The sequence below is a fragment of the Symsagittifera roscoffensis genome, chromosome 1, assembly GCF_963678635.1.
Source record: "Symsagittifera roscoffensis chromosome 1, txSymRosc1.1, whole genome shotgun sequence".
Lineage (NCBI taxonomy): Eukaryota > Metazoa > Xenacoelomorpha > Acoela > Convolutidae > Symsagittifera > Symsagittifera roscoffensis.
This window is the reverse complement of record NC_087062.1, coordinates 21,302,042-21,325,756: the sequence shown is the minus strand read 5'-3', so window position 1 is coordinate 21,325,756 and position 23,715 is coordinate 21,302,042. Positions and strand designations below refer to the sequence as shown.

Here is a 23,715-nt window from a genome sequence, read left to right as displayed (position 1 = left end):
AAAAAACTATTTATGGCAAATAAGCTTCCTTCAACTAAGTTGGAACGACTGCGAAACCAGATTAAAACTCCGCTTACGCGTTAATAGCGCGAAAATTATCGGGCGTTAACTGTCCCAAATTGGCCAAAATGGCAACCTTCAAATCCCCATAACTTTACGAAAAATGATCACAGATAAAAAATCATTTCAAACTCAAACTCAAAACAACATAAAATTGTGAATGATATGAAAATTTTTGTCAAAAATTGGCTAGTTAGAAAGTCAAAAACTGTCTGAAATAAAATGACCCTCAGCATCAAAATTCCGTTACTTTCGTTATGAAAGTCGGAAAAAAAACTAGTTGGAAAACATGTGTGCTATGACAATGAAGCCTATTCTATTGTAATTGACGTTCCATAAAGATTTCAACCAGCCCGCGCTGACAAAATGTGATGAACATCAATTCTGTACTGAAAAATTACAGTGTTGTAATTATATATTAAAAGTTTTGATTTTTTTAACTTAATAATTAAATAGAATGCACTTTTTGCAAAATTTTTATACTATAAATCTTCACTGAATACTAATTTCCAAAAAACTCCAAAATTAAACCCTTATAGTACAAACCCGACACCAGAAAAAAATTGGACAGTTTTTAGAATCGGGTAGGTGCCAATTTTAACAGACAAACCTTGGTCCAAAAGTTGAGAAACAAAAAAATAGTTTGATGATTTTTGTTTACATTACACGGATTAAACTCCCTGCGTTCATCATTTGTTTCCTCCAATAACTTCTCAAAAAATTCGAAAAAAACAGAGAATCTCAGCCCAAAAATGGGATCAATCCGTGAATGAATTTGATCGACTGACATTAGGGCGGAATTAGGATTTTCTCGAGACGGGAGATGGATTTTCAAAAAATTTCAGAAAATTTTGGCCTTTTTTTCAGGCCTACCAAACTAGTTTCCCGAATTCTCCTAACTCAAGATAAGGACCTTGTTTTGACCAAAATTTTGCAGGCAAATTGTAAAAATGGCAAATTTAAAAAAAAGGCGAGAAATTTGTTATTAAGTACCTAAAAAAAAATGACGCTCGCACTCTCAATTTTTTGGCGCGTGCAACCACTTAAATCAGAATATTATATCGCCATATGCACGAACTTATTTGCAAAACCTTCCAAACTTTCTGCTCTACTCACGGCCTACTCAAAATCTGAAGGGCAGTATTGGAACGGGGGTGTGGCATTAAAGCGCGGCGAAGAGGGTTGTAACTGTGGAGTGTAATTGTTGTACGGGGCTAAAAGGGGGCGTAAGCGGGGGTGTAGAGCAAAGAGGTGCAAGAGGCGGGGAGCAGTGTAAACGTGGGAGGGTCCATATGCTGGAGGGACGGCTTGGGGCGTAAATTGGATCAAGGAGCCAATATCAGCAAGAAATGAAACTAAAAATTCATGCCAATCTCGTTTAATCTGGTGTAACGTGTATTAAACCAAAAACAACTGTGAAGTTTTGAATATAACGCAGAGAAGTTTACGAAAAAATTTGATTATAATCCTTTTTAATTAATTATAATTGATAATAAATAGATTTTATTGAGTTGACATTCATTAAAGTATAATCGTTTTTAAGCGATTTGAATCAAATAATTTTGATTTTCATAGAAACTGACTATGAAAATCCAATATACGCGCTTATTGTCCACAAAAATCCCTGATAAGACCTATATTTATTTCAAATGTCGCCTATTTTTGTTCCGACTTTCGATACGAAAGTAATGGAATATTTGTGCTCGGGGTGGGTTTTTTTTTTCTTCAGACAAATTTTGACTTTTGAACTAGCCATTTTTGACGGAATTTTTTTATATCATTCGAAAGCTATTGTTGTCCTGAGCTCAAATTTGAAAAGATATTTCACCTGTGATCATTTTTCGTAAAGTTATGGGGGTTTAAAGATTGCCATTTTGGCCAATTTGGGACAATTAACTCGCGATATATTTCGCGCTATTAACGCGTAATCGGAGAGTTAATCCGTCTTAAAATCGTTCCAAATTGGTTGAAAGAAGCTTATTTGCCATAATTGATTTGTTACAAGGAGCGAAATCTATCCTTTTGTACTTTATATGGCGTGTGGGGGATGATTTTCATAAAAAATTTCAAATTTAAAAAAAAAAAAATTCATTTTATTTTTATTACATTTAATTTTTTGATGTTATTACTGCTCCATAAAACCTTAAAAGGCAGTCGGAACATTCAGGGCTTCGCCCTGATACGAGCAGTCTTGTTATGCATTATTATTTGTTTTCTAGCAATATGATGTCTGCGGATTATATATTAAAAGTTATTGTGCAAAATTTTAACCAATATTTTTCAAAAACTTGATCAAAAATAACTATCATGGATTTTTCTGTCGTGCAAAAATCGTTTAATTTGTCAAAAAAATATATCAATGATATTTTGAAAATTGGAAATAATCAATGATAATCCCTTAAAAATCCAGGTTTAAATGGGTCATGAAAGTTGATAACATGGTTCAATTTCTGCATAACAAGTTTTCTGCCGGCGGGCAATTAATTTGGCTCAGTTTCGTTCAGAATCATAGTTTGAGTTCAGGTTATATCGCAGTTCAGATAATATCGCAGATTATATGAAATATTTCACACTCAGTGGTTGAGCGCTGAACGCATATGGATGATAATTGCATTGTTCAAACCTCTATAGCTTATGATATGGATGGTGAATCGAATTTTTCCAATCAAATAGCTCAATATCTTCATTAAGGAATAGGACTTTTTCGAAAAGGAAACTGTCGATTTATCGCCGAAAATGTAACTGAATAAAACATCTTGAACATAAGATCCACTTGTTTTTTTTCGAAAGTTGGATCGAGTTTTCAAGTAATTTATAATTTTCAAATCTATGGTTCTTTGAGGAAAATTTAGTGTAAAATACGATCGACCTGAATAAAACATCTGGATCATTAGTTTCCGCTCGGGTGAGTTGCGCACATGTACGGAACAAGACTTCTTTTATCAGTAAATTCATGAAAATTCCAAAAACAAAATAAAAACAATTCAAACTATTTAAATCTTTTTTGAAAGCCATTCACAAAACACTTTTAAGTACAAAGTGATATATTTTGCAAATAAAAGAGTCTTAAGTAAACCAAACAGCAGTGTCGGCTCTTTTTCTTTTCCCCCCAACTCACATAAGCATCAACTTTATGATGCAACGAGGGTTTCTACCAGCTTATCTATGAATACCAAATATGTTGTCGTGGCATTAATTAGCTCTCATGCCACATTTTGTTACAATTGGACAAATGAACAAAAATGCTTGTAAAAATTGCAGGTGGGGAAAAAACAAAGAGCTAACACGCCTTTTTGTTCCGACATTCGATGCGAAAGTATAACGGAATATTTGTGCTCGGGGTGGTTTTTTTTCTTCAGACAAATTTCGACTTTTTAACTAGCCATTTTTGACGGAATTTTCTTATATCACTCGATAGGTATTGTTGTCATGAGCTTAAATTTTAAAAGAAATTTCACCTGTGATTATTTTTCGTAAAGTTATGGGGGTTTAAAGATTGTCATTTTAGCCAATTTGGGACAATTAACGCGCGATATATTTCGTGCTATTAACGTGTAAGCGGAGATTTGATCCGTCTAAGAAGAAGCTTATTTGTCATAATTGATTTGTTACAATGAGGGTAATCTATTCTTTTGTACTTTATATGGCGTGTGGGGGGATGATTTCATAAAAAATTTCAAATTTAGAAAAACAATTTTTCATTTTATTTTATTACATTTAATTTTTTTTTGTTACCACTGCTCCAGAAACCTTAAAAGGCAGTCGGAACATTCAGGGATTTGCTCTAATACGAGAAGTCTTCTTGTTCCGACTTTCGATACGAAAGTAACGGAATATTTGTGCACGGGTGGGTTTTTTGTTTCTTCAGACAAATTTCGACTTTTTAACTAGCCATTTTTGACGGAATTTTTTTACATCATTCAAAAAATTTTGTTGTCCTGAGCTCAAATTTGAAAAGATATTTCACCTGTGATCATTTTTCGTAAAGTTACGGGGGTTTAAAGATTGCCATTTTGGCCAATTTGGGACAATTAACGCGCGATATATTTCGCGTTATTAACGCGTAAGCGGAGAGTTAATCCATCTTAGAAATCGTTCCAAATTGGTTAAAAGAAGCCTATTTGCCATAATTGGTTTATTACAAGGAGCGAAATCTATCCTTTTGTACTTTATATGGCCTGTGGGGGGATGATTTTTATAAAAAAAATTTCAAATATTAGAATTTTTTTTTTTCGATTGTGTTTTATTTCATTGAATTTTTTAAATGTTATTACTGCTCCATAAACCTTAAAAGGCAGTCGGAACATTCAGGGCTTCGCCCTGATGCGAGCAGTCTTGTTTTATTTTGGAACAGTTTGTAAGACGGATTAAATCTCCCCGCGCTGAAATTTCATGGATAAAAATCAATTATTATATGTTTTCATTGTGAGTCGCTACAAAAATCAAAATAATGATTATAATTGATTAAAGATGAAATAAGCATTATTTTTGACAATAGTTATAATTCATTTCAATCGATTATAATGGATAAATTTTTTTCTAAGGTTAATCTTGTAATTTTCAGCAGGTTGCAGAGACTCCACAAAGTAGGAGTTGCTTTTAATTTAACGCAAGTTTTATTAGAAAATTACAAAATGAGACTTACTTAGTTTTTCAAATTTTTTCATGTTAAATTTTATTTTCGTTTTTTTTTGATTTTTTTCAAACTCTTCCCATTTTACATCTTTCATTCTCTCCTTGTCCCCCATCCCATGTTAAGCACCTTTCAATGTTAACTCCCCAGCCCTCCCCTCCAACTACCCCCACCCCCCTGTGGGGCCTGGTTTTGATGTTTGTAACGCCCAACCATAATGATTCCCCCCCCCCCAGTTTGCCAGCCCCTCCCCCCAAGATTTTGTCCCCCTTCCCTAATTTACGCCATCCCCACTCTAACTGACTCACACGTGTGAGGGTGCTAAACTCTTGGGGGCGGTGGCGTTAAACTGGGGGAGAGTAAGACGAAAGGTAATGGAATCGTGTGTGGGGGATTGTGCAAGGGGTTGGGGTGGGGGGAAGAGTTTGAGCAAGGGATTGAGGCAAGGGAAAATGAGAACGAGGGAAGGGGTGTACGTAGGGGCGGATGTCGAACAGGGATGTCAAAACTTGGGGTAAGATGGTGGGGTGGGGGTTGTGGGTATACTCGGTGATGAATATCTATTTTCATTAATTTTATCAGCAAAAACTTATCGTTTATATTGAAAATTGAAATGAATTATAATTAATTATAATGGTTTATAATGGATTTTGGAATTGAAAGTCGATTATATGGATTAAAATTTTTGCCAATGTATTCCATTAAAAAAAACTTTCCATGAAACTGTAGTTCACGTCCGCTTAAGCATTGTCAGCACGAAGTATATTGCGCGTTTATTGTCCCAATTTGGCCAATTTGCCAATTTTCAGAACCCCCCCCCCTCCGCACCGAGCGCCCATAGATCATAATCGATCATATTGTCATAACATGGTCATTAAAAATAAAATCACAAAATAATTGATCAGAATCCATTCAAAATAGGTTATTTTTTAAATTTATGTCATTTCCTGTTTAGTGCAGTTGCTACGTATTACGTTTCAAGAAATGTTACATTTCACAAAAAAATTTATATTTTTTTGTCTTAAACATTTTGGTTGAACCTCTCCCCAAGTTTACTTTACACCCCTCCCTGCCAGTTTGCCACAACCCCCTTATGGTTGCCCCCTTATGGTTGCATACGTGCATACGTGGGGGATTATTCATTGGTACACATTGGTTGAGGGGTTTAATGATTGACACCCCTCAGTTTACCGCTTCCCTCTCCACCTTTAGTTGGGGTTGGGGCAGATGAAAATACTGGAGTGAGCGACGTTGAGACATGGCATACATTTTCCAGATTTCCTGCAAAATTTGCAACATTTCTGCTAAAAGAATCGAATTTAATTGTAAAAATATAATGGCCTATAATCTATTATTTTGGATTTTTATCTCAAAAATAACCAATTATAATGGATTATCTTGGGGGCATAATGGGCAAAAACAATCGATTTCAATGCTAAAAATTATGGATTATAATCGATTATAATGGTTTATTATGGATTTTTTTTTTCAAATAATGGAATATTTTTGTCTTGGGAATACATTATAATCGATTGGAATATATTGGCGCTCAGTGCGAGCCATAACTTAACAGAAAAAGATCACAGGTAAACTATTTACTTAAACTTGAGCTCAAAACATTAATAGTTGTCCGCTTAGATAAAAGATTTTATCAAAAATTGCCTTTTCAGAAGTCCAAATAAGTCTGGAGAAAAATCACCCGAGCAAAAATGTTTCATCTTTTCTTCAAAAGTCGGATTAATAAGTGAGCCCAAAAGTACTGCAAAAGTCGGATTATTGGTTTGAGTTGGCAATTATTCCGATTTCGAAGAAATGGCCGAACTTTTATGGTTGGGTTGATTTTTTTATTCGGTCAATTTTCGATTATTTAACTATGTGTTTTTGACAGATTATTTTTCATTTGAAAAACTTGTTGTCCGAAGCTCAAATTTGATGATATTGTACCTGTGATCATTTTTCATGCAGTTTTGGTGGTTTTTAAAATGCTAATTTGTCCTATGTGGGATAATTAACGTGCGATAAATTGCGTTCTCATAACACGCGTAAGCTGCAAATTATTGCTCACTTTTTTACTATTACTTTGTCAAATAATCAACCAAAAATTTTCAATTTGACCTTAAATTACAGTCCGAACATTCAATTCATCGCCCTGATATGCGAGCAGTCTTGTTGTAAATTGAGCCTCAAAACCCAAGAAACATAACTTCTAAATCTAGGCCTGTCAGGATTGCCCTTTATTTTAAGGAGGGATATATTGGAACCTGATCTAAACTACATTTTATTATTGGATAAATTAGATATTTTATCACTATGAAATATTTAATATTAACCAAACATAATCCATCTAACTAACAATCCACTTATTTGTAAGTGCTGAAATTACTTGTAATTTCAGCACCAGAGAGATTTGAAATTAACTTAGAAATTAGTTACCTCTCCAAGAGAACTTTAGCAGCCGCAATAAGCCAGTTTACTCTAGATCTAATGAACCTAGCAGAGACTAGTTAAACACCCTGAGACTAGTAGATATAACAGTAAGATTAGGATCGGTATTAGACTAAGAAGTTGCACGAATCTATCCGGCCGAAAATAAGATAGCGTGACGAGCAGCCGGTGTACCCTATCCAAAATTACTCTATGAGTTATACCACATAAGACTTAACTCATCTGGTGCGACCATAAGTCTCGAATAAAGACCTTAAAAAATAAAATAGCTTAGAATTAACCAAAAATGGATTAGAAAATAGACAAAACATTTTCAAAATGTTACACGACAATAACTTAATTGAAATGTCTCTACGACTCAATAAATCAGAGCCGCTATTCCGCACAATACGAGAACTACCCGGTATTGGAAAAAACATCGGACAAGAGACGACATACGACTACATAGAAATTTACCATTTAGTTTCATGGTCGTACGGCAAAAGCCAACACAAACTTCTATATTTAGAATCTTACTAGCAATGAATTTAGATTTTCATTTGCAATGATAATTTCACGCGCTAGATAAAATTACTATTGTACAATAACGATAGATAAAAAGATCTCAAATCGTTCCCCCCAATTCTGCAGTAATATATAAAACATATTTAAAAAAATATTTATTGAAAACAATAATAAAAATTGGTAGCATGACAATAAATTGTTAGTAAAAATAAATCATCCTATTGTTCCAGCTTCATCACCTAAACATAACAGCAATCAAAAATCATTTAATATCATCAAAAACTAAAACTTTTTACCAATTAAATTATTTTAAACTTAATTTTATTTAATCTTAAACCAGATCATCAAAGCTTTCCTTGGATCTAAATCAATTTTCTATCTTTGAATTTTTAAATTCTGATCATCAAGGCTTATCCTTGGATCAATAAGAACAATTTTGTTCTCCCCACCCACTAATCAAGTGTTTAACGACCTCAAACGTCGATTCACTACCCAACCTTTTCAAAAAACCCAGGACTAATAGAAATTTTTTAATCGCGCTAACCATTCAAATTAGGCTAAACAGTGAAGAACTTCGGTTTAGCCTAAGTTCCCTAACTCGAGCCCCGGTTTAGCCTAACTCGAACCCTCCTCTTACTTGACCCAGGATAAATCTTAAACTTAGTAAGTTTAAAATAGTATCGAACGAACTACTTGCGTTCTAATTATACCTGAACCTTGTGGATTGATTTACTATTCTCCAACCCTTGAACACAATCACTACCCCTAGGTAAGATTATGTAAGTTAACACCTTACCTTTGACTAGCCACGAGAAAGTAAAAATCATTCTTCGGAATCGATATACTTTTCTCTCCAACCCTGAACAAAAAGACCCAGGTTAAGCTAACCAAAAAATCGTAAGGACTAACAGTCTAGGAAAATTAAAATCACTAATAACTTCTTGCATCCCTCATCCTAAACCTTATGTCATTGGAAAATTTAGGAAATAAACAAACAATCGTATTACTTAATTGTGAAATAAACAACCAAAAATACGATCTTATAATAACCCCACATACACAAACAGTTGGATACATTCGATTAAAACGACAAACGATAAAAAGAAAAATTATAAGTAAACAAAGACAGATAACACGAAAAAGATTTTCAAAAAATAGAAATGCATTCTCCGAATCAGAAGTAAGTAGTCTAGACGCACTATACAAATTTAAAAAATCAGTAAATAAAAATTGCCCAATCCATGATCAGTTATATTTTTCCGATTCAGAAACAACTTCAAACTCATCAAAAAGAGAAAAAAGAAGAATAAAAAATTTTTATATAAACACAAACCAGTACATCTATACAATTGGAATCAACCAATTAGACATATTGATAATTATATATTAACATTCATCAAAAAATATGCAAAACCTAAACCACGTAAGTTCTCATTATTGGAATCTTCCAAATACATCGACCAATTCAGTAAATTTCCAAGATAATCTACACCCTCCACAGGATTAAACTGAAAATAACCCATTCTTTCAACAAAATAGGAATCAACAACAAACACCTTATTACACAATTACTTTTCATCTGATGATGATGATTATCATCAACCAGACATTTTTGCACCATATACACAAGTATGTTGCACACAAGACCGCGACAATCTCAACCATTCCAAAATATGAAGATTTACCCACAAAATCCAGCAGATATACAGAATCAACAATCAATGCATATACAAAACTCAATTAACGCACAATCTTTTCAACCTATACAATCACAAAACCCAACGACTATGCATTCTTACCAACCAACTCAAATGCAAAATTAAATAACGCTTCGAATCGAAACACTAGTTCGAAAAGCATATTCACTCAATACACATGATTACAAAAACACAAAAATGACAGAAATTTTAATGATGACCGTAACACCTCAATTAAGGAAAATAGCTATAAAAAAGAGAGCATGACACCCCTCAACAATTCGAGAACCAGATTTAGATTTCAGAAAACTAGTTGATAAATTAGAACAAGCAGAAAACACAATGAAACTTGAAGAAACAGAAAATCTTAATTTACAATATGTTAATAGAATCGAAACAAATACCACACAAATAAACAACATACACGATTCAGATGTAGACCTAACTGAAAAAATCACTGAAATTTTGAACATATATGAGAAAAATCCAAATTTCAAAGGTAAACCATCTTTCAAGAAATGGTGTAACTATTGTCAAAGATACGGACACAGCATTGCCGAATGTAGACAAAAACAACAAGATAATCAAAATAAACCGCAAAAATACAAAGAACCAAACAAATCATTCTACCAATACATGAAATAAGATCAAAATTTACCAAACAAAAATATACATAGTAATAACAGCTCTGGTAAACCACTCCCAAATAATTCAAATTACTCAAGAAACCAAGAGTTAAAGAGTTAGATCACCAGAACAAAGAAATTCACGACATTTCTCACAAATTAGATACAGTCGATCAAATAGCCAAAATAACCAGTATAGAAACAACTATTCACGATCAATTTCAAACAGAAGAGAAATTTTTGATACCAGTTCCCATTCAAATCCTAGATATAGACACTATTCATACAATAGATCACGTAATTCATCATACAATAGAAACAGAAACTACTCGAACAACAGGAATAGAAGTTATTCAAATAACAGAAACCAACGTTACCAAAACAACAGATCAAGAAACATTTCCTACAACAGATCTAACTATCAAGGAAACAGACACAATTACTATAATAGGTCAGGAAACAACTCACAAAGTAAGAATTCCAACTATAACAAACAAAGAAATTATTCTCAATCCCCTTATCGAAACAACAATCGTTACCCTGATTCCCAACACAAATACAGAAGTAACACACCAAAACATCAGCGACAAATTAATCATGTACAAGCAACTGAAGAAACAACTTCAGTTCCCCTGGTATTGACAACACAAAAAGTACCGAACTACAATTAAACCACAATAATTGTGAATCAACAGATACTGAAAGTGATACAGATAATACCATCTCAGTAAACATGATAACAGTCGAAAACGACTATGAACCTATCATATATGAACAACTCTTTAGCTCACACATATACGAAAATCAATAGGAACTTCTTCATGATCATTACACTAGACCCATTAATAAAAATACACGAACTACACAAGAAGTAAACGAAATTATTACTGTAATTAAACCTGATAAAAAAGACGAAGTACAATGCTCAAACACAAAACATATTTATCAAAACATACAAAAAGAAAAACCCAGAGAAAAATTTTGAACAATCCCATTTCTCTTAGAGAGTCCACGAAGTATAGAATTTCAACCACCAGATCTTGAAATTGATTCTTTAATCAAATATCATTAACATCAAATATCATTAACAGCAGAATCAAATATCATTAACATTCCCTCATGGAATGAAATCAAAACACTGCATCCGAATTTAACACCTCTTGAAACATCTAGTAAATTAGCAACAGCACAAGGATCAACTTTAGTAAATTATGGAAGAATCCAACTATTCCTTGTTCCCACAAGAACAATGGAACAAAACAAGATTTTGAACAAGCCATTCAAACAAACATTTCATATTACTGATATTAACACAATATCATTGGCATACCGTTTACAACTAAATATATACCAACAATAAACATCTTAAATAGTAAAATCCATATCAAAGATAAATATACAAAAAAAAACGAAAAACACAGCCTTAACATTCTTCCAAAGATTAAACAAACAACCACCATTTTTCTCAAAATTTTACCCCATTTATAATGAAGAACGGAAACACCTGAAACCACTATCAGGAAACGTATATAACTTTTCAATAAAACAAGTTCATCAGTATGACAAAAGTCAAAACAAACAACAACTTTTCATGTCAGATTTCGAATTTGAACCCATTCACAAATTTTTCAAAATTACAATCTCATCCATAAAATACTTGAAAAACACAAATTCCGATATTATTTCACTACACGTGTATAATAATACACCATATCAAATAACATTACCTTAGGACTCTTAAGATATTGTGAAACAAATGCTACAACTTCACCTATAAATGAAATATCATATCGAGTAAATAATATATTACAACTATTAGATATTTGTCAATCAACAATTCTTGACGAAGAATTATCCATAAATGATATAATAAGTAACGAAAAAAAAACACTGATTACTTCACAAAAACACCATATTTTAAACCAACATTTAATATAACAAATTATACAAAAGAACAACAAAAATTTTTAACAATGTTTAATTTTCAACATTCACAAATAACGCAAAGTGAATTTGACAAATTAGCTAAACAACTGATAAAATTTTCAACAGTCTACGCAACATCAAAATTTGACGTTGGAAAAACTAGTTCATCACTACACCCTCCATTAAAAGATGACGCAGTTTTCAAAAAACAAAGAGCAAGTAAAGTACCGATTCACTTACACGACAAGGTAAATAGGTTACTTGATATTTTAGAACAATACGAAATTATATCACCAGTAAATAAAGAAGAACAACCAAAAGGTAATACCTTCATCAAACCTGCTATCATTCTAGCAAAAGGTGAATCATCAAAAATAGTTTTAGACGCTAGATATCTCAATTCACTAATTGACGAATCAAAATGTAATTGGCCCATTGAACCAATACAAGTTATCTTTACAAAGATAAATGGTAAGTACTTCATAACCACAGACATGAATAGTGCTTACAATCAAATGCCACTAGCTAGATGAACAATCACGACGATTAACACAATTTGTATTTGGAAATCAGCAATACTAATTAAATCGAATATTCTATGGAATATCCATAGGACCAGCAGCTTTTTCAAATTTCATGAGTAAATTTTTAGACCACTAAAACTCAAGAAAAATGCAATCACATATTTAGGTGTTGTTTTCATGCAATCACAAACTAAAGACGAAATGTTTACAGTTTTGGAACAATATCATAAAATATTTCAGAATGAAAATCTGAAAGCAGCCCCCGATAAATCACATTTCTTCTTAACACGCGTTAAATTTTTAGGACATAATTTTGAACGAAACACTATCACTCCATTAAAATCACGCATTGATGCAATTCAAAAACTTCAACCACCTAAAAATAAAAAGAAAATCCAAGAATTCCTTGGAATGTTGAATTTCTTAAGTAAATATGTGTACAAAATGCAATTATACTTATGACCTTTCTATAACATCCTCAGACAACAAAATAATTTTGAATGGACCACTGAATATCAAACACGATTTGAAGAAAATAAAAAACTTTTGACAGAACAAATTTCAAACACAATTCAAGATCCAAACCGACCATTCTATGCAATGCGCGATGCTTCAAATTTTGGCATCGGCGCAGCATTATTACAATCACATAGTGGAACAAATAAATTGAATCTTATATCAGCAATTTCACGATTATTCACACGAGGCGAGCTACGACTCTCTATTCTAATGAGAGAATGTACAGCTATAATATACACACTTACAGAATATGAATTTCTGATACTTGGATCAAAACATCCAACAGTTCTTTTTACAGATCACAAACCAGTTATATTTCTTTTTACACAAAAATCAAATCCAAACTATAGAGTTTACAGATTTCAATAATTTCTAATCAAATTCCCAAGCTTAGATAAACTTAATCACAAAACTTAGACAAAACATGAAAGCAGCCCCAAGACAAATCACATTTTTTTCTAACCCGCGTAAAGTTTCTTGGACACATTTTCAGCTTTCATGAGTAAAATTTTTAGACCACTTATACTCAAGAAAATTGCAATCACATACTTAGACGATGTTTTCATGCAATCATAAACTAAAGATGAAATGTTTATAATTTTAGAACAGTATCATCAAATACTCAAAAATGAAAACATGAAAGCAGCCCCAGACAAATCACATTTTTTCTAAACCGCGTAAAGTTTCTTGGACACATAATTGAAAGAAACACTATAACTCCTTTAAAATCACGCATAGATGCAATTCAAAAACTTCAACCACCCACAAGTAAGAAGAAAATCCAAAAATTCCTTGGAATGTTAAATTTCCTAAGTAAATATGTATACAAAATGCAATTATACTTAAGACCTTTCTACAACATCCTTAGACAGCAAAATAACTTTGAATGGACTACCGAACATCAAACACGATTTGAAGAAATTAAAAAACTGCTAACAGAACAAATATCAAATACAATCCCAGATCCAAATCAACAATTCTATGCAATGTGCGATGCTTCGAATTTTGGCATTGGCGCAGCATTACTACAATCACACAGTGGAACAAATAATAAAAATCTCATATCAGCAATTTCTCGGTTATTTACACAAGCCGAACTACGACTCTTTACTCTTATGAGAGAATGCACAGCTATAATATACACACTTACAGAATATGAATTTCTGATACTTGGATCAAAAGACCCAACAGTTTATTTATAGATCATAAACCAATTATATTCTTTTCACACAAAAATCAAATCCTAATCATAGAGTTTATAGATTTCAATTAATTTTAATGAAATTCCCAAATTACATATAGTTTGGCCAGCAGGAAAAAATCTTGCATTACCAGATACATTAAGTAGAAATGCGCCACTTGAACTACATACACGAAAAACTACAGTTGAAATACCAAAAAATATCAAATTCGCTCTCGCAAAAGATGAAACATCACCCCAATTAGAATGCAAAAACGCAGCAAAAACTGACATTAATCAATCACAAATAAATAATCTACGATATTTTCCACTCTACCTAGATTGCTAAAATTATCACTATGAAGTTGATTTATTAGGTACATCTACCTACTCACAATGGATAAAAAATAATACTCAACAAAAGAAAATAAAACAACAACCGCATAAAAAACACCTTTTTCCATCAATTGAAAAAGAAAATTTGACCGAACAAATAAATTTATCAGGACCACAAACAAATGATTCAAAATACACAATAAATCAAGTTTTTAACCTCCATGACCCACTTGACACAATTCCCCTATCAAAACTGGAAATTGATAATGTTTTTCTCCCACCAACAGAAAAAATTACCCTTGAACTTTTAGAACAATTTTGACCCAGTAATTATACAACTCAAATCATGGCACAAATATAAAACAAAACCAGCAAAAGCTGATACAGAATTACTAAAACCTTGATCCCGTCATTAGACAACTCAAACCATGGCACAAATAAAAAACGAAGCCAACAAAAGCCTATACAAAACTTTTATTTCTCTAATGCACCAATTTGGATCAAAGTATTATGCAACGATTGTATGATATGCCAATTAAATAAACCCTATCCAAATCAAAAACGAATAGCAGAAAAACTAAATTTTGTTTATCTGCGATTTGTTTTTCATTTGTATAGGGTCTTTACTTTAATCGCAGAATATCATTTGACACAAAAGGACCAATTTCACCATCCTCAGAAGGAAACTCATATAGAATGGTAATTGTTGATGAATTTACACATTATGTAGCATTTAACCCAGTACCCCATTGTAACGCTTATTATGCCTTACAACACTCTACGAACACCGGATAGCTAAATTTAGATTACCCGAAGTTTTAGTCACAGACAATGGCATGAATTTATTAATAATGAAATCATCACATTATGCCACTTATATAACATCAAACATAAACCACGTACATCTCATGGACCTTGGACAATTGGATTAGTCGAAAGTATGAACCGTTCGTTACAAAAATACCTCAGATGTATCATTAATGGAAATGATACACGATACACAGAATGGTCAGCAGAGGTAAAATTATTTCCCTCATCATACAATTCACAATTAACGACAACTTTAGGAATGTCACCATATGAAATGGTTTTTAATCAAAAACCAAAAAAACCAATTATGTTCACAGCAATTGCTCACAAAAACGCACAAGGACATTGCAAACCAAATAAAGATTCAATTTGCTATAATCTACCATTACACACACACAATGAAGATCATTTTAATCACCCACAAATTCTCCAAGTAGCCTCCGGCACACATACCGAATGGATTTTAAAAAGAGATAAAAAGCACAATGAAAACTACCAAAAAGTAACAAAGAAAATGTTACAAAGGCAAAACAATAACAGCCAAATTAATTCACGTTTTATGCCAGCCACAGATTTAAAAATTGGAACATTTGTCTGAGTACCTAATTTTAATACAAAAAAGGAATCACCAAAAAATTGCAACTTCAAAAAAGACCATACCAAATAATTGCCAAACCCACTGAGGTACCATACAATCCCACAGATTCAATTAAAAAAGAAATTGTTGAACATCGTAACAATTTATTACCTTACTACCCGAAAGAATACGCATTACGCGAATTAACTCAATTATATTCTTTTACAGGTTTGAAATTTATTCAAAACAATACATATACAGAACAAGAAACAAATGTACATGACGACATTCATCATAAACAAAATCAAAAACAAAACACAACTCATAAAAATATAAAAACACCAGACACAAAAATATCTCAAAAAGAAAGAAAAGGAAAATGATAGAAAAAATCTTACCACAAGAACAATTAGAGAAATCAGAACACAGAGAATTATCACGACTTAGAAATCAACCACGTAAAAATTACAAAACATTCATCCCACAATCTAAAATATTAAAGAAAGTTGAATTTCAAAAACAACTTTAATTTTAAAAACAATAATTCGTACACCTCTAAATCATTTTGAACTTTTACATTTTCATGATAACATGCTGAAACATACGCAACAATTCGATTTCAAAATAAGCCAATAGGATTCACTAAAATCCGTCACCTTCAATATCTCTAACACGAACCTACTAGCCGATAGATATTAATCTCCAGGTATATCTATAACTATAAATATACAACCTCCAGGTCAAAAATAAGCAACTTGCTAAAACTTGACAACTAAAATAAACACCACCATAATATTACAACCCTCCCCTATCAAATAATGCAAAGATCAACAGTATTTTCTCAACTTGGACCTCAAAACACCTCCAACCAAAAATGGCAAATTAGCCTAAAGTAAAAAAAGTACCATAATCATTTGGCCTAAAGTACAAATATTTCAAAAATACCCCAGATTACCCAACCAATAAAAACAAAGCAAAGAAGACATCCCGAGCACCATAAAATTAGCCTCCGACAATTTTTCACAAAACTCAACCCACTTGTCAAAAATCAAGTGGGTTGATCAAAGTCAAAAAACTCAACCCACTTGTCACTTAAATTTTGCCCCAGAAGTTCAAAAAATATTCGACGAACGAATCATTTCTTAAATACTTCTCTCTTTAACAGTCAATACTTTAAAAAATATAACCATAAACTTTTTCATAAAACTTTTCATTCTATTTAAACTTTTGCTAATTTTTTTATTGAAACTTTTAAAGCCCTAATAATCCTTTTAATAATTTTTTGCAATATTTTTTTAATTTTCTACTCCCTATTTGAAATATATCTTCAATTTTCCCAAATCATTGACCACATTTACAGGTACGATAATTCAAAGTTTATTTAAACGAACAATTTTTATAAGAACAGATATTTTTTTACTATTCGTAATTTTTATCACACTTTTATCATCATTATTTATGACAATGTGCAAATGTGTAAAAAAGGCCATAGTCACATTCGCCTTAGCAATAATTTTTTAAATTCTTTTCATCGAAGAATATTACAATAAACATAAATCTTCCCACTAAGAAACAGATTAATTGGACACATTTCCAAAATTGCTAAGCAACCACCACCAAAACAGTCTTCACCAACATCTTCCCAAGAAAACCCAATCATACCTACAACTACCCAAAACCCCCAAACATCCACACGAATTTCTTTTCAAGATAACCCGTACACTCTCGAAGAACGACACGCCCGCTTATCCGAACCACTAGAACCGGTTCAGCGACAAGCATCCCTAAGTGAACCAAAACATAATTTGTACCCCACAAGACTTAAATCGAATAAGACATACTAGTCAAAATCAAAATACAGTTGAAGTAAATAGACAAATTATACATCCGCGAAGAAATAGAAATTTTCAAACCCCAGAGTTCATTTTGATATACCCCAATCACCAACACCAACTACTTCAGAAGTTTCAAGCAGTACACTACCAGAAACTCCCACACTCCTTTCACAACATAGCACCTCAAATATACCCTCAGACTACCTAGGTTCAACCCCCACTTCACAACAAATCCGACAAAACCCTTTTAATCTCCCAGATACCACAGAAAGACCACCATATTGGACAACACACTCATATACACAAGGTGAACCGAACATAGTAAATGAACCAAAAGATTTTTCTTCTAATACAACGCTATCATCATTACCAGAAACACTATCACTCCCGTCAACACCATCATTAAGTCAAATCTCACCGACACTTTCCCTTTAAATTTCCCAAACAACCTCGACGCTAGATATCGAGAACAATCATCGTCAAACATCCCTTTACGATTAGATTGGAACACTTTTGTAGCACCTTCCCCACTATTTGGACAACATCAAGAAAGTAACTGACTCCATAGTTGGGCACTTAAAAGACTACAATAAAGACGATAGATATTAATCTCCAGGTATATCTATAACTATAAATATACAACCTCCAGGTCAAAAATAAGCAAAAAAAAGAAACACCACCATAATATTACAACCCTCCCCTATCAAATAATGCAAAGATCAACAATATTTTCTCAACTTGGACCTCAAATATACCCTCAGACTACCTAGGTTCAACCCCCACTTCTCAGCAAATCCGACAAAACCCTTTTAATCTCCCAGATACCACAGAAAGACCACCATATTGGACAACACACTCATATACACAAGATGAACCGAACATAATAAATGAACCAATAGATATTTCTTCTGATACAACGCTATCATCATTACCAGAAACACTATCACTCCCGTCAACACCATCATTAAGTCAAGTCTCACCGACACTTTCCCTTTAAATTTCCCAAACAACCTCGACGCTAGATATCGAGAACAATCATCGTCAAACATCCCTTTACGATTAGATTGGAACACTTTTGTAGCACCTTCCCCACTATTTTGACAACATCAAGAAAATAACTGACTCAATAGTTGGGCACTTAATAGACTACAATAAAGACAGGATATCCACGACGATATCCGAGAACATAACATTCAAATACTTCAACAAAATAGTCTCCAATTAAAATTTGAAATCACAGTCAGACTTAACAATATTGCTCAACACCCTTTTCCCCTAAGTCCGCCAAACATAACAGCTCAATCACTACCCCCTCCATTTATAACAATTGAAGTAATATATAAATACGATAGATACACCAAAAACACAATTAGATATATTACATTTTATAACCCATACTCCGGATTATCATACACATGTATATTCTAAAAATATTAACATTTCAACACATCCTTTTTATAATATATTCCGACCAAAACAGAAATCCATCTCCTCGCACAGGACTTCAGGATTTATTAGTAACACACTATGATTGTGAAGAAAACGAACAAGAAACACTACACAAGTATGCAATAAATCAAGTAACACAATGCGAAACAGAACCACAAGCTATAGAAACTACAAATGTAATAGCAACATTGTATTCAAAAGCCCGAGCAACAACAGTCTGAGCAACATAAGTTTACAGCAACATTTTCCGAAAAGAAAGTACATTATTCACAAGTTTCCAACGGAAATAAAAACCGACTTGATCACGAATCTTTTCACCAGAGTAACATAGAAAGACTTTTACATCTAAACCCCGACGATTATCAAAACGAATTACTCAGACTAAGTTTAACAAGAAATAAAAACACAGACAGAAAAATACTAAATTTTCAAGTCTTTGCCGATTCTGTACATCAAGCAGAACTTGAACGATATCAAGGATATGTTCAATTAGACGAAAAATACTCATATAATGGCGCACACGGACAATTAACTTATGATATACACGATAAACACTGGATACCACACATTGGAATAAATAATCCCTCAAACTGCAAAGCAGACACAAAAAATAAAGGATATCAAGAAATAATGTTTTTTGATTGGAAAATACAACTTGAAAAAATACAACTCACACGAGATTTAACTGATAACACCATGATCTATCAAGGAATTAGATTGCCTTGCAAAAATGATCAAGGTTATTGTGACCCTACAAAAAGAACACTGGCAACAATTGTTTGGTTTCCCGAAGATACATTCACAACATTTCAAGTAGCAAAAATACACGCTCGAATGATAAAATTTCATGAAAAATATTTTATACAATCAATTCCATACGAACAAGTGAACCCGTCTCACAAACAAAGCACTGATTTCAAAAACATTCAAGATATAGAAAATAAATTGACACGTTTTCAAATCTATCACGAAACAAAATTTGCATGTAAATGTCGCACTCCACTTTATAAAACACAATACTCTGAAATACTTGTCGAATACGAAAAAGGTTTCGACATGACCACTGGAAAAATAAAACTTGACCCTTACGCAACAAGTCACCCTTTTAACGAAGGCACATCATACGTCCCAATGAACCTCTATAAAAGCACAGGTAACCCTGGTGGAAAGCTAACACCATACGATAGTAAAAGCACACGTTTACTAGAATTATCACTAATGAATAGCACCTACTTTGGTAATATACATTATGATATTCACTTAGATATGAAATTAGACTACACAATTAGTAGAACTTTCCAAGAAATGTCACTTTCTGAATTAGAAACACTTCATCAACTATGCGAATTAGAAAGAACACAAATCTTACAATCACTCGCATTAGCAGTATTAAAAATACCCTACGCAGGATATTTTTAATCAGGAAGTAGGTCAAACTTTCTTGATTACGAAGGAAACATTTCATGGTTTTATACTTGCACCAAAAAATTATCACCATTATATGTTTTTGAAGATAAACGTTGTTATAAGAGAATCCCCATATTCTACAAAAATAAAGTACATTTTGTCAATACACTTTCAAGACGAACATATTTTGGGATACCGCAGTCCCATGTGGATCAAAAAATAGCCACAATGTCGTAAAGTTAAACCCTGACGAAGATAAATACTACCTACTTACACCGTATTCTACATTAATGCAACCACTAAAAAAGTTTTCACCAGAAAGTATCCGAGCTATCGCTCGTAACCGAAATATTGACTTACAGTCAATTGGAATATATTCTAAATCTGATATACAACTTCACATTATAACACAACAATTTCATGAATTACTAACACAAATGGACACAATACAACGACAATCAATCGACCAGAATTTAAGAAAACTTGCCGAAACCGCAGGATTTGCAGACATTTATACACAAGACTATAGCGGAAATTTTAAGGATATTAAAGATTACATATATTTAAGCGGTGAAAAATACAGACCACAAGATATTACAACCTCAAATGTTTTCAGTTTTGTAACCTTAAAAAATGAAAATCTCGCTTTTCTAGGATGGCCCTATTACACCTTAGAAAGATTAACTATCTTATACGCTATGTTTAATTTTATAGAATTTATTTTCTCACTGTTAAAATGAATCTATTACACATGCGCTATACACACACAAGTAAACGGCCAAGCAAGTGTAGCACGTATATTATTTGCAGGATTTTTTGGAATTTTCTCGTCATCAATCAATAAAATACTTCTAGCTGCACAAATAAAAGAATACAATACAAAAATATCCACAAGACCAAACACATATGACGAAGAACATAATAATGTAGATACAACACCTACAGCACCACAGATACCAACCCTACCACAAAACCATCCATTATCATTAGTTCCCCGAAACATAGCAATCACAAATAATCCAAATTTCAGACCAAATACAACACAAAGTCCCATTCAACACATAATGACACATCATTCACAAAATGATAATACATATGAACAAATTATCGAACAACTTCATACCACCACTTTTCAGTCTCAAAATAATTATTTTTTTAGCCCACGATGAGCCGACAAATTGGATCCCTCCATCGCTCAAATTCCCATCCAGCCAACCTCCAAACTCAAATCCCAATTATCACTCTTTTTGCTTTCCCGCCACCCGATTCTCCAGTTATTAATATACCATCAAGCATGAATTCTGATACTAACTCAGATTTTCAGTTTTCATACCATCTCACAATTTAACAACTCCGATGTAGAAACTCCCGACGAATTCGCAGACTCCGAACCATCTCCCTCTACCCATACTCAGACAAACTCTTCAGCTTTTTCAAAACCCCCCTTTCGACCCATCCAAACCAGTCATCCACTCCCATCCCTTTCCACTCCTTCTTACGCTTCCCAAGTAACCCCAACCTATTCTCCATTCAATTCCGATAGATCGCATAATAACTGCCCAGATAACATTCAAATTTCCAAAGAACTTGACAATTTTAATACACTACAACAACAATTAACATACCGCCACACTCTTACGATACATCAACTATCATCAACAGTAATATCATGAAATCCACAAACACCTACACCACTTTCAGATTAAACTCCATCATTAGCTCAATCATCCACATCCACCGAAACACCTACCAGCACTAACCGAGCTTAACGGATTTTTAAACGAAAATTCCCAAATGACCCATTTACAACCAAACCCGGAACAGCCAGAGAATATATCAACCACCCAGATCACACAAACACAAAAAATTACCTTCAAATAACCCTACCCTCATTTCCACAATATACCTTAAATACTTCTACCACTAGTAATGAAACACAGAATTTTGTTGATGAGCACGTTTTAATGCCAACACTTCATTGGACAGCCTACTACAACTATACTAACCCCCTTTATCTACCACTCACTAATACTAATGAAAATATCGAGAGAAACAAAAATATACTATATAGACTCACCACATCATTAACAACTCGACAATTTATATACGTTGGATATAAAAAATTATTGAAAACATTCACCGCACCCCGAGCTAACGATTACTCAGTTGAATACTACAATCAAAATATCACCCGTCCTAACCAAGATCAATTTCTAGACGAAGACCGCTTTGCAAACCCGCAACTAACCGAAAGTTTTTTCAATAAAAAACCATACCTATTTACACTTAATTTTTTTGACAAAAAGCACGATCATATAATTTCAGAAGCACTAGTTGACATACAAGCATATGAAAGCTTCTATGATCAATTTCAGTTATTTTCACTAACCTTTCACTTTCTTTCACCACAGGAACGCATTTTGCACTGTTCCCATGATATAATGTTACGCACTAAACAAACGCACACTTACACATATTATCGTTTTATACAAAACCATTTTGATTTACACACACCATCACGACAACCTCACCACCGTTTTCAGTTTATTAACTCAAAATACAGGTCACCATTCTTTCTTAATTTTACATATTGCATTAAAAATATTAACCTTCAAGGCATCCTCCGCAACTACGACCCAGTTACCCAAATGTATATATTTTGTCCCATCACGAAGACCTTCAATGATGAAGAATCAAGACCCTTCATTATCCCGCATGAATTCATACAACCTATCGAAATACCCATACTAGAAGTTATTCATAACACTAAATATAATCATAAAATTTACAACCTAATCCAAAACACACCTCATGAATTCGCAGTAGGCCCAGAAGAACTAAACAACATCAACGCACTTCAATTGCTTTGGCCACTGCTACAACTTAAAAATGTTATACGCATACTAGCCAAGTTAGTAACAACATCAGACTTGATTCACGACATCGTCCCACATGACTTTTTCCCAGATGAATAGGGTAAATATGAATTAAAATTATTTTAACTAATAAATTCAAAATTGTACTAACCATTTTCTATCAATGTTTAAGTTATTCTTTTAGTCTTTACACCACAATCATCTACAAAACAGAAAAAAGACAAATAAAATTACAAACTTGTTAATTTATAATAAAACTCTTAAATATCTCGCACTAAATACTGTAGTAAAATTCATACCCAATGTAGTAA

At 32.9% G+C, this 23,715-nt stretch overlaps 1 protein-coding gene across 5 annotated transcripts in view; it reads right to left on the bottom strand.

Annotated features, from left to right (window-relative positions):
- LOC134841326 (uncharacterized) overlaps positions 1-23,715 on the bottom strand; it is a 66,072-nt gene that overhangs the window by 28,700 nt on the left and 13,657 nt on the right. Inside the window, exon 1 of one of the 5 annotated variants that reach the window (XM_063857275.1) lies at positions 1,177-1,441. The exons of the other annotated variants lie outside the window; for them this stretch is intronic. The gene's annotated coding sequence lies outside the window, so the exon portion shown is untranslated. Of the gene's footprint in view, positions 1-1,176; positions 1,442-23,715 lie in introns of those variants that run through there. 5 annotated transcript variants of the gene reach the window in all.